Source organism: Mus caroli, unplaced genomic scaffold, assembly GCF_978045245.1.
Source record: "Mus caroli unplaced genomic scaffold, Mus_caroli_1 scaffold_3, whole genome shotgun sequence".
Taxonomy (NCBI): Eukaryota; Metazoa; Chordata; class Mammalia; order Rodentia; family Muridae; genus Mus; species Mus caroli.
This window is the reverse complement of record NW_028227258.1, coordinates 60,257,452-60,273,222: the sequence shown is the minus strand read 5'-3', so window position 1 is coordinate 60,273,222 and position 15,771 is coordinate 60,257,452.

Below are 15,771 nucleotides of genomic sequence, written 5' to 3'. Positions count from 1 at the left end.
AAAGCACCAGTTTCCCTGGTCCCCACGCAGTTATTGGACATCAGTGTTTGGCAGCCCTTTGAAGCTCTACTCCAAACCGTCCCTTGGGAAGCTTTCCCTGGTGACACCCTCTCCCGTATTTCTCAGACATGTTTGGTCAGTCATCACTTTCTCTGCTCTCCCCATCTGAATCTTGGCCATGACAATGAAGACTTCCAGAGACTGGGCACGCCCTCTCGGTCTCCCTGTCAGGTTCTTTAAAGCAGAGACAAGCTTCCTTCATCTCAGTTTTTTTATTTTCAACCCAGGACTAGCCTGTCCTTGCCACTTAAGCTAAGTGGATGGGGGAGCTTAGAATCAGGACAGTATGGGGGCTCTAAACAGTTTTAGAAAGCAGTAACTTGGTTATGTCAATTTATCTTTTTATCCCCGAAAAGCTGAACACCTACAAAAGACAGCATTTCTAAGGGTATGAGTAGTGTTCCCATCGTCAGGCAAGTTTGGGCTCAGCAGGCACCCAGGAGACATTTGACCCCTTTGAATGAAACCGAATTAAAGTAATAGACCTTGAAAATAAATAGCATTTTAGAAACTGGTAAGAAGTGGCCTTTCTGGATTGTCCACCAGAGAGACCCTTGGAAAGCAGGTTGCTGGCCTGAGAATTGTGTCTATCCCGAGGGGCTCCAGAGTTAAGTTAATGTGGTCTCTGTGTCTGTCTGGATTCCCACGCCTCCCCCTTAACATACAGCAACGCATAGCCTGAAAGAGCAGTAAGTCGTGGGCACACGGAAGAATCTCTGACGATGTCATTGTATTCAGTGAGACCAACAGCAGGAAGATGCCTTCCTCCAGCATAGTGGTTCTCAACCTGTAGACTGTGACCCCTTTTGGGGGTCAAATGACTCTTTCACAGGGGTCACCTAAGACCATTGATATTTACATTCTGACTCATATCAATAGCAAAATTACAGCTCTGAAGTAGAGACAAAAATAACTTTGTGGTTGGGAGTCACCACACATGAGGAACTGTATTAAAGGGTCACAGCATTAGGAAGGCTGAGAGCCACTGTTAGCACTTCAGAAAGACAGCTCACACAGCTCCCCGGCATCTGTCTTTCCCTCACTATAAACAGATGCTCAGGTGTCTCAATGTTCTCAAACACTTCCCCACTCAACACAGCTGCTCCTTAAACCTCCACCCTCCTTCACTGTCAAGCCCCTCCACCAGCAGAGAGCCATCTACGTCTTGCCCGTACATTCTTCTCTGCCCCTCCATTCTCTGCAATGTGTCTCAGGGCTCAAATAGTCCTTAGACTGGATCAAACAGACTGGATCAAACAGGTCCTACTGACTGGATCAAACAGACTCTCACAGCCCCACAGACACTATCAGCTTCTTGCTTGAAACTTTGTCTTGATTTTTCATGACAGCCCCACTGGTATGATTGATTCTTCCTTCTTCAGCAGGTTCCTCTTGGCACCTTTTTTGGCTGGCTCTTGTAAAAGGCCTCCATCTCATCTTTCCTCATCTGCCGTCCCTGCATCGTCTACTCTTCTGTCCAGTCCTATCCTTCATGTTCTCATTATCAGCCCTGGGTCCTTCCATTTATCTCCTATATCCGAGTAAACCCCTCGAAGGACCCAAGTCCACCCCTGTCCTCCCGCCCTGCTCTGGATTGTCTCTCATCTTTTTATGTCTCTGCCATGCATCACCACTGTGTGCCTTTGATCTAAATGTTAAAGGTTCATCACGCATGGTGCCACGGATCTGGGATATAAGCTACGTCATTTCATCCCTCCAATTTGAAATCTTCTGTGGTATCCACTGCCTAAGAGTACATCCAAGCTCATTACCAAGGATCATACTCAAGGCTCTCTTTCAACAGGGCTCAACGTCGCCTGGCCCTCACTCTGTTTCTCCAGCAGATATCCCTGCATTCCTTAATCCAAAGTCAGTTTTAGAAAAAGTCTTAAATTAAGGGCTGGGAATATGGCTCAATCAGTGTTATGTTAACAAGCCACACAAGGTCTCCATACACATGAGCACACATGCCCATAACTGTATACACATGCACCTACACACACATAAACATGTGCACACGGGTAATATGTATTTGAGAGTACACCCATGAGTGGCTCTTTTAGACAGTGAGGGGGACAGGGAAGCTCATCTGATTCATCCATTCCTGTGATCTGGCCAAGGGGGTCTTCCTCTGTTTGTGGTATAAACACACACAGACACACACACACACACACACACACACCACTTTAAAGTTCTACTCATACATTCTCTTCCTCCTGAATGCAGACACCTTTTTTTTTAACCTGATAACTCCATGCATGCTTCTAAACTAAGTTCCTTCCACCAGGGAGCTTTCTCTGACCCTTTCTGATCTGGCCAGGTGTCTCTCAGAAGTTGTAAATAGCTACCTGTGCATGCTCTCACCTTGGCAGTAATCTAGCTGTGTTGAAACTACATGCTTACACTACATCCTCATACACTAAGGATTCAGGAAAGGGGTCTTCTAAAAGGTTTGTTTTGCTGCATAGATAATTTAGCTCAGAAGCAGGTAAGTGTTTAAGAATGCTGTATAGAACCCACACCCCCGGCAGCACTGCTGTGATTTCCTACTGAATTAGCACAGTGCTATATGGGATTTTATTTTTGAAAACCACTGCTCTTTGGAATACTACTTGATACCCCCAGCATCGCTATCCCTTGTGTTCATAACTTGGGAAAGAATACAGCTACTGCCTCCCAAAATGCTTCCCCTTTGGGTACTACTAATGCATTCTTTGATGTTGGAAGTGAAGGCCAGGGCTTTGCTAACTCATTTAACACAATTCCAGTGAAAGAGGCCAGCCCCTATCTTTTTAGCAGAAAGGAAGGTTCAGCAAGCTACTTAACACACCCCACCCCTAGTCATGCCCAGTGTCTAAACTTCAGACCTACCCTTTATAGATAACTAAGAAAATATCTTTGTCCATTTTCTAGTCTGGGACTAAAATGTATGTCTGGAACATCTCCTCCTCTCTCCCTCCGGAATCACAAGATAATGATCTGCTCCTATGTCAATCAACCTCAAAGTCACTGCTGCTTTCTGAAAAGCTGCCCCCAGAGGTGATGCTCTGGCATCCACATAGCTCTGCTCCCCCTTCTAAGTTTTCTACATGGGGGTGAAAGCTGGTGGCCAACAGAGAAACTCTGGAGGTCAACATTCTCATTTCCCTAGTGAGAACCATACAGGCTAAAATAACCTGTCTAATGTGAGTGATATTAGCAACCTTTACTGTGTGCTTACTGTATGCACTTTCTGTGCATTACTATAGCTAATCTTGGCAACAGCTCTATGGAGGTGCATTAATATTTTACTCCAAGTTCAGTGGATTCAAAGTGAAAGATGTTACGTGCTTAATAACTCTTTGGAATATTCATGATAGGATGAACTTGGTTGTCCAAAGTCACACATCTACTGAGAGCAAACAAGGATTCCATCTACAGAACCCGACTCCAGATCTGTGTGACATCAGAGCTGTGTGACATCGGGTCTGTGTGACGCCATGGCTGTGTGATGTCAGAGCTGTGTGACGTAATCGCTAAATCCTGTCACTCTACAAGCCTTCTTACCTTTCAATTGCCTAGAAATATATTTCTGATAGCTTGAGATGGTTATGAGCTTTATCCATTCATTTACTATATATATTGCAAGTAAAAGCCCATTTTAAACTTTAAGGATGGTTATGTAATTCAACTGTAAATATGGGTTCTCATGTACTGATATTCTCAGAGCAAGACTCACCTGGGTTGAAAAGCGAGCAGTCCAGAAGATAGCAAACACCATTTGGAATCAAGTGGAAAATTCCCCCATGGCTGCAGAGTTCAGTTTTAAAGGGGCCGATTAAGGAAAGGGGGAGAGCAAACTCTGTTTGCTTAAACCAAACAGTTGCCATTTGTGAGCAGAAGCCAAACACCTGTTGCTTGGGAAAGGAAAATTTCAGACCTGGCATTGCAGAGTTATTACTGATAAGAACTGGCCATGAACAACTTCCAAAATTGTCATTTGGGGCCAAAGTTTATCTTCCTCTCTGTTTACTGTCTTTATCTACGTGTGTACCTTACTGGAACATATAGCTTGTGACTCCAGCACAGGACTCATTTGCTTCTTCATTCCTGGACAGCACACTGACCCATTCTTTTAGACAGTGAGGGGGACAGGGGAACTCACCTGCTTCATCCATTCCTGTGATCTGGCCAAGGGGTCTTCCTCTTTTTGTGGTTCAAAGAGGTTACTTAGCAAACAGCTTTTTTGCATAAATGTCCAGCCTCATACCAAGTACTATTACCCAGTTAAATCCACGTTCTTAAAGGGCCACTCAAACTGCACCCTCATTATAACTAGGTAGGGTCATGGGCATGCGGCTTCCTGCCTGGAAACCCATTCTTATCTCTGATGATTCTCTTACCCATATATGGCACCCCATCCTCTGGATCTCTCCCAGCTCTAGACTGTGGTTCATTGAATCAGCAGGCCGAGTTAAAAGTCTATTAAACAAGCTTTCTAGATAAGGTCATCAGCTGTTCTTGGTTGCTTAGGGATGAGAGTTTCTTAGGTTTGAGATATTCATGGCCGAACATTTAAGAAGCTTTGGGCAAACAGAGATGAGCTGGTCAGCCTATTCCTGAACCGAGTGACCTCGGGGATTGGTAGACTAACCCACAGGCCAAACCAGTTCACTGCCTGGTTTTGCAAGTAAAGTATTACTGGGACCTGTTCATTGCTTTACACTTAGGCTGTGGCTACTTTTGTGCTACAGTAGCAGAGTCAAGCAATTCAACAGATACATGACTCAGGAGACCTGCAGTGTAGATTGCTTTGTTCTATACTGAAGACATTAGTAATTCCAAATAAAACCCCACAACCCGTTCCCTCCATCATGAGTCACTGCCTTCTGCTCTAAATTCACCTTTTCTCTTTCCTCACTCAGAGTTCAAGGTACTCTTGGCTTTTTATAATTCCAGAGAAATGCCAAGAGCGCTTTCTTTCATTTGCTTCTGTTTTTCTTATGCTGCTCCCTCTTCTCACAATGGCTCCTCTCCACTCCGCTTGGCTTCCTTTCCTTGGCCCAATGGAACACAATGCAGGGAGGCTTCTCTCCAGGAAGTCTTTCTTGGCTCTGTCTCCACTCTGCACCCAGTTTGAATGCCACTGGAGCCTACAGGTCAAATCCCCATCACTGACCTTGCCACACTCTGTGCTAGAGTGGCTCATTTGCTGGTGAGTTGCTCCCACCAGGCACTGAGATCTGTGAGATCACTGTAACATATTACATTTATGCTCCCATCCTCTGTGACTGCCAGCATGGAGGAAAGCCAGGAAGTATCTGCTGAATTATGAATATGTGAAGCAAGGGTGAGAAGTGCCCTGGGGTGTTGGTCTGTTCATCTTAGCTAGAAGCATTAGCTTGAGATTCCTATCCAGGACTCATAGCCCCCTTGCTTCTGGAAACGGTCCCATTTTGAGTATACTGATAAGCTGTGAAGTTACTCTTAGCCTAGTTAGCTCTGGCCACGGGTAGGGAAAGACCTGGGCAATGTTCTATTTCCTCCAGTGTGGAAGGAAACACATGGTGCATACTGAGTGGGAAGGATGGCTTACTTGAGCATATTTTTCTGTCACAGTAAGGGTTATAAAAAAAAATCTAGAGGCTGTGGGGGTGTTTCTTCTTCTGAAAACAATTTTTGTTTTCTTAGAAAACCCAAGGGAAAAATATGGGAATCCCCTTTTCTCTCCTGCGCTTTACCCCATCCACCCTCGCTCCAACACTGCTTGTGTCCAAATGTGCCAGGTGTGATTTAATACTCAGAGGAAAGCCAGTTGCAGGCTTTTGTGGATTTAACTAATACACCGGCTGTAGCTCAGCAATGGATCTGAAGTGGACTTGAAGTCAAGCTCAGTGTCCAGATTTTTGGTTTTGTTTTTAAGAGAATTTGGTGGAAGGCAGGAAGCTCTGTTCATTTGAAACTTCTAGAAGCTTCACCTCTCCTAACGAATGATTCTACCTTAAACGTAGTAATGCTAGCTGGATGTGATGGCACACATCTGTCATCCCAGTACTTGGGAGACAAAATAAAAAGAACTATGCATTTTAGGCAGCTTGAGCCACATAGCAAGTTCTAGAAAAACCCAGATTGCACAGTGAGTACCTGAACATGCATGGGGGGAGAGGAGGAGTGGGGGGAGAGGAGAGGGGAGTAATGGGAGAGGGGAAGAGGAAGACTAACTGTAATTCAGTTAAAGAGCTGGACCTCTAATCCCATGATGAGCCAGGGGTGGGCAAAGAGAGGTCGGGAAAGCTATGGTTAAGATCCACCCGGTCAGTACTTGCTCTGAAACAGGAGTTAAAGGGACTCACCACACAGGTACAGCTGGTGGCACTCAAAAGCAAGACTCCCACACCAGGTGGCTTTGCAGCTTGACCTCCCTTGCCTGTGAGTGGGTGTGACAAGAGTTGACAAACAGCTAATATTCAGGCTGCTGCCTGCCCTCTGAGACCTTTTGTTCCAATAGCATCCAGTAGTTAAATCCACCCCCTCCTCTCCATATGGTACAAAACAAGTGAATGGAAAAACCTTGTCTGTACAGATGAAGGTGTTTAATTCTGGCATGAAACCTCCCAGGTGTCAGATTCAGGGTTAGCTTTGTTATCATCTCAAGATTCTGATCTTTCTATAAGTGAATATAGCAGTACTTTGCAGCCCAGAAGGTCAAAGATTAAACCTACCCACATATGGAAATGCTTTTGAAGCTCTTGGCACCCTTGAATGGATAACAGAGGTGGGGGTCAGGTAGGGGTGGGAAGCTCTGTTCTACCCTAGAAAGCATTGGTTTGCCCCAAAGGTCAATGTGCTAGGCTCAGCTTCACACAGCCTTCCAAGAAACTCTCCCAAACTCAAGAGTAGGCTTGGTGGCTAGTGACTCTCCTGGTCCTGGTGGAAGCTAGGAAGCAGGTGGACTCTGAGGGCTAGGAGACATCTCTAGATGTACGCCAGTTGAGGGGATTGTACTTGAAGTTCCTCTTCAGTTAGAGATTCTCTCCCAAACTGGAAAGTCATGTAGGGTCTCATTTACCCCTGGTTTTTGACACACCCTGCTCTCTAAGATATCTTCAACCAGATCTCCAGTCATGTTTGTCTGCTAAACTAGACATAAACAGACCTTCTACTACTAGAAAGAACTGGTGCATGTGCTACAGGAGCCCAAATTCATGTCCAAAACTTAGGTCCTTCCAAATTCTGCACAGGCTCCTTCTCGCACATTCTCAGTGCAAGTCAGTGACGCTGTCCCCACCCTCTGGATGAAGCCAGAAAATCTGGAGCCATTCTAGGCTGTTCCCTTTCTTCCCTATGTCCTATCTAATTAACCATAAAATTGTTTATTAACCTGGCAAGTGTTTGAAGACTTGCTATAAGTAAAACAATACCCTGTGTGCTGGATTAAAAGGAGTGAGCAGAACATGGCTGATGTCGTAGCAAAGAGACTGACATAAAAGTATCCTGCAGAAAAAGCATGGGGTGCTTTTACCAAGTGTGTAGAGGGGTCCTAGTGTATATGAAGAGGTCAAATGCTGGCTAATAGTTAGAAACCCTTGATTGCAAACATCCAGAACTGAATCTGAACAAGGCCAAGCAACAATGAAATCACTGAGAAGATTCCAGAGAGGCTCAGGGAAGCAAGGAGAAACTGCCGAACTGGTCTTTGAGAAACGTACAGAGGACATGGCTTATCAGATGGCTTCTTCTTGTCACTTTCTCACCACATTGCCAGTCTGATAAAATAGCTGGCAAAAGCAGCCAAGGGGACAAAGGGGTTGTTTGGTGAGAAGGGGGTTGTTTCAGCTCACAGTTCCACAGTTTGTGGAAACAGCCCACCATGTTCAGGAAGTCATGGAAGCAGAGCACGTGGTGGTTGGTCACGTGGCTGACAGGAAGCTGAGGGATAGATGCTACGCTTGGCTTACTTTCTCTTGTAGTTAAGTCCAGGACCTCAGACTCACGGATAATCCCTCACAAGCATGACTTGTGGCTGCCTATTCTAGATAACACCAATGTCAGACCCGGTCTGCCTTTGTCCCTCATCTCTGTGGCTTGGCTCTCTTCTCTTCTGCCAACAAGACTTTTCTACATTTCACAGACTTAATTCTTAACCCAGACTCGTTCTGTCCCAAGGACAAGAGGGTCTTTATTGTTTCCTGACAGGAAAACCTGGGGAGAGGACTTAGATTTGTAGAGAGGAAAGGTGGTTTGAAGCTGACCTAGCCTGGGTTGATGTATAACCCTGAAGCCAGTGAAAATCAGTGCCTACTTCTGCAGCCAGTGAGGACACTGCCTACCCCTGCCTCCAGTGAGGACACTACCTACTTCTGCCTCCAATGAGGACACTGCCTAGCCCTGCCTCCAGTGAGGACACTGTCTCACCCACATTGCTGATCTTCATTTCTGACTTTCGCATATATATTACTGACTTTTCTTCCCAGAACCTAGATTGATTTTCTTACTTCATTCATCTGCCTATGTGTATCCTCACTGAGCAGTTTTATAAGTGAATGTCTTAATTCATTATCCAGCACTTTACCTGGGGTCTCTAGAGGCACAAAATCAATAGAATGGTTATATCTGATATGAGGCATTTATGAGATTGCCTGATATAATACAGTCTGGGTAGTCCAACAAGGGCTGAGAACCCAAGAACCTTTCAGTCTGTGAGGCGAGATACCTCTGCAGTCCCACTGTGGCACTGAATATCTTGATTCTTGAAGAGCCACTGACTTCAGTTCACATTAAAAGGCTAAAGAAGCTGGTATCCGAGAGACTAATCTGTGCAGGTGAGAGTGCGGACTACTGAAACAACACAGCTTCTGGGACAGACCCCGTTTTGGCCTCCAGAAATCCAGGCACCTTCCCTGCCAGAGAAGAGGTGTCTGCCCAGGAGGGCTCTGACCCCCAGAGCACATCAGAGAGCCATCTTGTGTCCCATGTCCCTCGGAGACCAATCTGTGCAGGTGAGCATGCAGACAGCAGAAGCAACGCATATTCTGGGACAGGCCCTGTTTCGGGCCTTCATCTTCAGCCAGGAGGCAGGTCTGAGTGCCAGATATTTGTACACCTTCCCTACAAGAGGAGAGCTTGCCTGCAGAGAGTACTCTGACCACTGAAACTCAGGAGAGAACTAGACTCCCAGGTCTGCTGACAGAGGCTAACAGAATCATAGGAGGAACGAGCTCTAACCAGAGACAACTATAACAACTAACTCCAGAGATTACCAGATGGCGAAAGGCAAATGTAAGAATCTTACTAACAGAAACCAAGACCACTCACCATCACCAGAACCCAGCACTCCCACCTCAGCCAGTCCTGGATACCCTCAACACACCCGAAAAGCAAGACACAGATTAAAAATCATATCTCATGATGCTGGTAGACGACATCAAGAAGGGCTTTAATAACTCACTTAAAGAAATACAGAACACTGCTAAAGAGGTAGAAGCCTTAAAGAAATAAAGGAAAACACAACCAAACAGGTGATAGAATTGAACAAAACCATCCAAGACCTAAAAAGGGAAGTAGAAACAATAAAGAAAACCCAAAATGAGACAACGCTGGAGATAGAAACCCTAGGAAAGAAATCTGGAACCATAGATGTGAGCATCAGCAACAGAATACAAGAGATGGAAGAGAGAATCTCAGGTGCAGAAGATTCCATAGAGAATGTGGGCACAACAATCAAAGAAAATGCAAAATACAAAAAGATCCTAACTCAAAACATCCAGGAAATCCAGGACAAAATGAGAAAACCAAACCTACGGATAATAGGAGAAGATGAGAATGAAGATTTTCAACTTAAAGGGCCAGCAAATATCTTCAACAAAATTATAGAAGAAAACTTCCCAAACCTAAAGAAAGACAAGCCCATGAACATACAAGAAGCCTACAGAACTCCAAATAGACTGGACCAGAAAAGAAATTCCTCCCAACACATAATAATCAGAACAACAAATGCATTAAATAAAGATAGAATATTAAAAGCAGTAAAGTGAAAAGGTCAAGTAACATATAAAGGGAGGCCTATTAGAATTATACCAGACTTCTCACCAGAGACTATGAAGCTAGAAGATCCTGGACAGATGTTATGCAGACCTAAGAGAACTCAAATGCCAGCCCAGGCTACTATACCCAGTAAAACTCTCAATTACCATAGATGGAGAAACCAAAGTATTCCATGATAAAACCAAATTCACACAATATCTTTCCATGAATCTAGCCCTTCAAAGGATAATAAAGGGAAAACACCAACACAAGGACGGAAACTACACCCAAGAAAAAGCAAGACAGTAATCCTTCAACAAACCTAAAAGAAGACAGTTACAAGAACAGAATCCCAACTTTAACAACAAAAGTAACAGGAAGCAACAATTACTTTTCTTTAATTTCTCTTAACATCAATGGACTCAATTCCTCAATAAAAAGACATAGACTAATAGACTGGATACACAAACAGGACCCAACATTTTGTTGCTTACAGGAAACCCACCTCAAAGAAAAGGACGGACACTACCTCAGAGTGAAAGGCTGGAAAATAATTTTCCAAGCAAATGTTCCGAAGAAACAAGCTGGAGTAGCCATTCTAATATCGAATAAAATTGACTTCCAACACAAAGTTATCAAAAAAGACAAGGAGGGCACTTCATACTCATCAAAGGTAAAATCTTCCAAGATGAACTCTCAATTCTAAATAGCTATGCTCCAAATGCAGGGGCAGCCACATTCATTAATGAAACTTTAGTAAAGCTCAAAGCACACATTGCACCTCACACAATAATAGTGGGAGACTTCAACACCCCACTCTCACCAATGGACAGATCCTGGAAACAGAAACTAAACAGAGACACATGGACACTAACCGAAGTTATGAAACAAATGGATTTAATAGATATCTTCAGAACATTTTATCCTAAAACAAAAGGATATACCTTCTTCTCAGTGCCACATAGTACCTCCTCCAAAACTGACCATATAATTGGTCACAAAACAGGCCTCCAGAGATACAAAAATATTTAAATTATCCCATGCATCCTATCTTGTAGCCTCCCCTCCCCCAGCCTTAGGGTTCCACTGTTTACACCTAGATGGAGCTTGCCTGTTCAATCGTTCTGCCACACCCACTGCTGAAACCTGCCGCTTTGCTGTTCGGAGCCATTCACGTGGTCAACCTGCTCCTGGTCCCCTGGACTATTTGGCGGGAATCGCCCCCCCCCTTCCTCTCCTTCATAACTGCTTGCTGATTTAGTAAAATTGAGCTTTGATCAGAGTTGACCTTGACTTGGCTCCGTTCTTTCTTTCATCCGTCTAGTTCCTCTCTTTCAGCCCGAGCTGCCATCTCAGTTGAAACTTCGTTGCGAGTTGCTGGTCGGCCCCAACAGTTTGGCGCCTGAACAGGGACCTGAAGAATGGCAGAAGGATGCTGAGAGAACGCTGTCGGTGTGGAAAGGCAAAGGATCTTCATATCGGGCACCGGAGCAACAAACAGGTACACATGCTAGCGCTAGCTTAAAATTTCATTTTTGTAAGGTGTTGCTGAGGGTGCAGTAGGATACAAACTAAGCTTAAATCGGTGCTAACCCAACGCTGGTTCTGCTTAGGTCAGCAGCGTGTTAATCAGAACTAGAAACTGGAATCAGGCGGTCATCCGCAGCTTTTTAGGAAGCTGCTTTAGGCGGAAGAAGGTAGGATTTAAAGTTATGGATCAGGCGGTTGTCCTTAGTTTTCAAGAGTTGTTTCAGGCCAGAGGAGTAGGGCTTAAAGTACAATTGGTAAGAAACTTTTTAGGTAGGATAGATAGCTGTTGCCCATGGTTCAAGGAAGAAAAAACAGTAGATTACGGAACCTGGGAAAAAGTTGGTGAGGCCTTAAAAATCGTTCAGGCAGATAATTTTACCTTAGGCCTCTGGGCGCTCATAAATGATGCTATAAAAGATGCCACTTCTCCAGGGCTAAATTGTCCCCAGGTGGAGCTTGTGGTATCTCAGGAGGAGTGCCTATCAGAGAGGGCCTCCTCAGATCACCTCAGTTAAGCGTGGCCTTTTTAAACTCAATTAATAGGGGGGAGAGAGGTTGAAGACTGTACTGTTGGAACGGCAAGCCCTTCACTGCCTCCCACCCTAAAAAAGCCAATTGGCCTTGTACTATGGAGCCAGTCGTCACCCCCTTCTCCCTGTTTCCCGCCTGTCATCCAAAAATGCGGAGGAATATCAACTCAGTGTTATTCTTTTTTTATTATTACGTATTTTTCTCAATTACATTTCCAATGCTATCCCAAAAGTCCCCCATACCCTCACCCCCACTTCCCTACCCACCCATTCCCATTTTTTGGCCCTGGCATTCCCCTGTACTGGGGCATATAAAGTTTGCGTGTCCAATGGGCCTCTCTTTCCAGTGATGGCCGGCTAGGCCATCTTTTGATACATATGCAGCTAGAGTCAAGAGCTGGTTAGTTCATAAATTGTCCAGCCAAGCTTCGCTAGGGTTCCAACGCCCTACTTAAAATTCAACTAGGAAGTTACCTACTCAGCACTAATTAGCATTATAAAGTCAGAGTCTACTGCTCAGGGCTTTTCTGGAAAGAAAGGACAGTCTTATTCAGACACAGTTTTCCATAAGAATAGTTAAGAAGTCCTACAGAGACGGGCTTTCTCTTTAGCCCTAGAATTCAGGAAAAACTATTGAGCATAGATAAATTTTTTGCCTCAGGCCAGCCTTTCCCTTTCTTTCCTTTTTTTCTTTTTTTATTAACAACAGTGAGGAGATGTAGCCTCCCCTTCCCCAGCCTTAGGATTCCACTGTTTACACCTAGATGGAGCTTGCCACTCAATCATTCTGCCACACCCACTGCTGAAACCTGCCGCTTTGCTGTTCGGAGCCATCCACGTGGTCACCCTGCTACTGGTCCCCCGGACTATTTGGCGGGAATCACCCCCCCCTTCTCTCCTTCATAACTGCTTGCTGATTTAGTAAAATTGAGCTTTGATCAGAGTGACCTTGACTTGGCTCCATTCTTTCTTCCATCTGTTTAGTTCCTCTCTTTCAGCCGGAGTTGCCATCTCAGTTAAACCGTTAGTTGCGAACTGCTGGTCAGCCGCAACACTATCTGATCACCACAGACTAAGGCTGATCTTCAATAACAACATAAATAATAGAAAGCCAACATTCACATGGAAACTGAACAACACTCAACTCAATGATTCCTTGGTCAAGGATAAAATAAAGAAAGAAATTAAAGACATTTTAGAATTTAATGAAAATGAAGCCAACAACATACCCAAACTTATGGGACACAATGAAGGCAGTCCTAAGAGGAAAACTCATAGCCGAGAGTGCCTCCAAAAAGAAACTAGAGAGAGCACACACTAGCAGCCTGATAGCACACCTAGAAGCTCTAGAACAAAAGGAAGGAAATTCACCCAAGAGGAGTAGATGGCAGGAAATAATCAAACTCAGGGCTGAAATCAACCAAGTGGAAACAAAAAGAACTATCCAAAGAATCAACCAAACCAGGAGCTGGTTCTTTGAGAAGATCAACAAGATAGATAAACCCTTAGCCAGACTAACTAGAGGGCACAGGGATGGTATCCTAATTTTAAAAATCAAAAATGAAAAAGGAGACATAACAACAAAACCTGAGGAAATCCAAAACATCATCAGATCCTACTACAAAAGGCTATACTCAACAAAACTAAAAAACCTGGATGAAATGGACAGCTTCCTAGACAGATACAAGGTACCAAAGTTAAATCAGGATCAGATTAACGATCTAAACAGTCCCATTAACCCTAAAGAAATAGAAGCAGTCATCAATAGTCTCCCAACCAAAAAAAAAAAAAGCCCAGGACCAGATGGGTTTATTGCAGAGTTCTATCAGACCTTCAAAGAAGACCTAATTCCAACTCTTCTCAAACTATTCTACAGAATAGAAATAGAAGGTACTCTACCCAATTCATTCTATGAAGGCACAATTACTCTGATACCTAAACCACACAATGATCCAACAAAGAAAGAGACTTCAGACCAATTTCCCTTATGAATATTGATGCAAAAATACTCAATAAAATTCTCACTAACTGAATCCAAGAACACATCAAAATGATCATCCATCATGACCAAGTAGGCTTCATCCCAGGGATGCAGGGATGGTTTAATATGCAGAAATCCATCAAAGTAATCCACTATATAAACAAACTCAAAGACAAAAACCACATGATCATCTCGTTAGATGCTGAGAAAGCATTTGACAAAATCCAACACCCCTTCATGATAAAAGTCTTGGAAAGATCAGGAATTTAAGGCCCATACTTAAACATAATAAAAGCAATATACAGCAAACCAGTAGACAACATGAAACTAAATGGAAAGAAACTCAAAGCAATCCCACTTGAAGTTTCTAGCCAGAACTATTCAACAAAAAAGGGACATCAAGGGGATACAAACTGGAAAGGAAGAAGTCAAAATATCACTATTTGCAGATATATGTTAGTATATATAGCTGACCCCAAAAATTCCACCAGAGAACTCCTAAACCTGATAAACAGCTTCAGTGCAGTATGAACACTGAATTTTGTATAAAATTAACTCAAACAAATCAATGGTCTTTCTCTACACAAAGGATAAACAGACTAAGAAAGAAATTAGGGAAACAACACCCTTCACAATAGTCGCAAATAATATAAAATACCTTGGTGTGACTCTAACTAAGGAAGTGAAAGATCTGTATGATAAGAACTTCAAGTCTCTGAAGAAAGAAATTGAAGATCTCAGAAAATAGAAAGATCTCCTATGCTCATGAATTGGCAGGATTAATATAGTCAAAATGACTATCCTGCCGAAAGCAATCTACAGATTCAATGCAATCCCCATCAAAATTCCAACTCACTTCTTCACTGAGATAGAAAGGGCAATCTGCAAATTCATCTGGCATAATAAAAAACCTAGGATAGCAAAAACTATTCTCAACAATAAGAGAATCTCTGGGGGAATCACTATGCCTGACATTAAGTTGTACTACAGAGCAATTGTGATTAAAAAAAAAAAAAACTGTATGGTACTGGTACAATGACAGACAGGAAGATCAATGGAATAGAATTGAAGACCCAGAAATGAGTCCACACACCTATGGTCACTTGATCTTTGACAAGGGAGTTAAAACCATCCAGTGGAAAAAAGACAGCATTTTCAACAAATGGAGCTGGCACAACTGGCAGTTATCATGTAGAAGAATTTGAATTGATCCATTCTTATCTCCTTGCACAAAGTTCAAATCTAAGTGGATCAAAGACCTCCACATAAAACCAGAGTCACTGAAATTAATGAGGAGAAAGTGGGGAAAAGCCTCGAAGATATGGGCACAGGGAGAAAAATTCCTAAACAGAACATCAATGGCTTGTGCTGTAAGATCAAGAATTGATAAATGGGACTTCATAAAGTTGCAAAGCTTTTGTAAGGCAAAAGACACTGTCAATAAAACAAGAAGGCTACCAGCAGATTGGGAAAGGATTTTTACCAATCCTAAATCTGTTAGGGGACTAATATCCAATCTATACAAAGAGCTCAAGACTCTGGACTCCAGAAATTCAAGTAACCGCAGTTAAAAATGGGGTACAGAGCTAAACAAAGAATTCTCAACCAAGGAATACAGAATGGCTGAGAAGCACCTGAAACAATGTTCAACATCATTAATCATCAGGG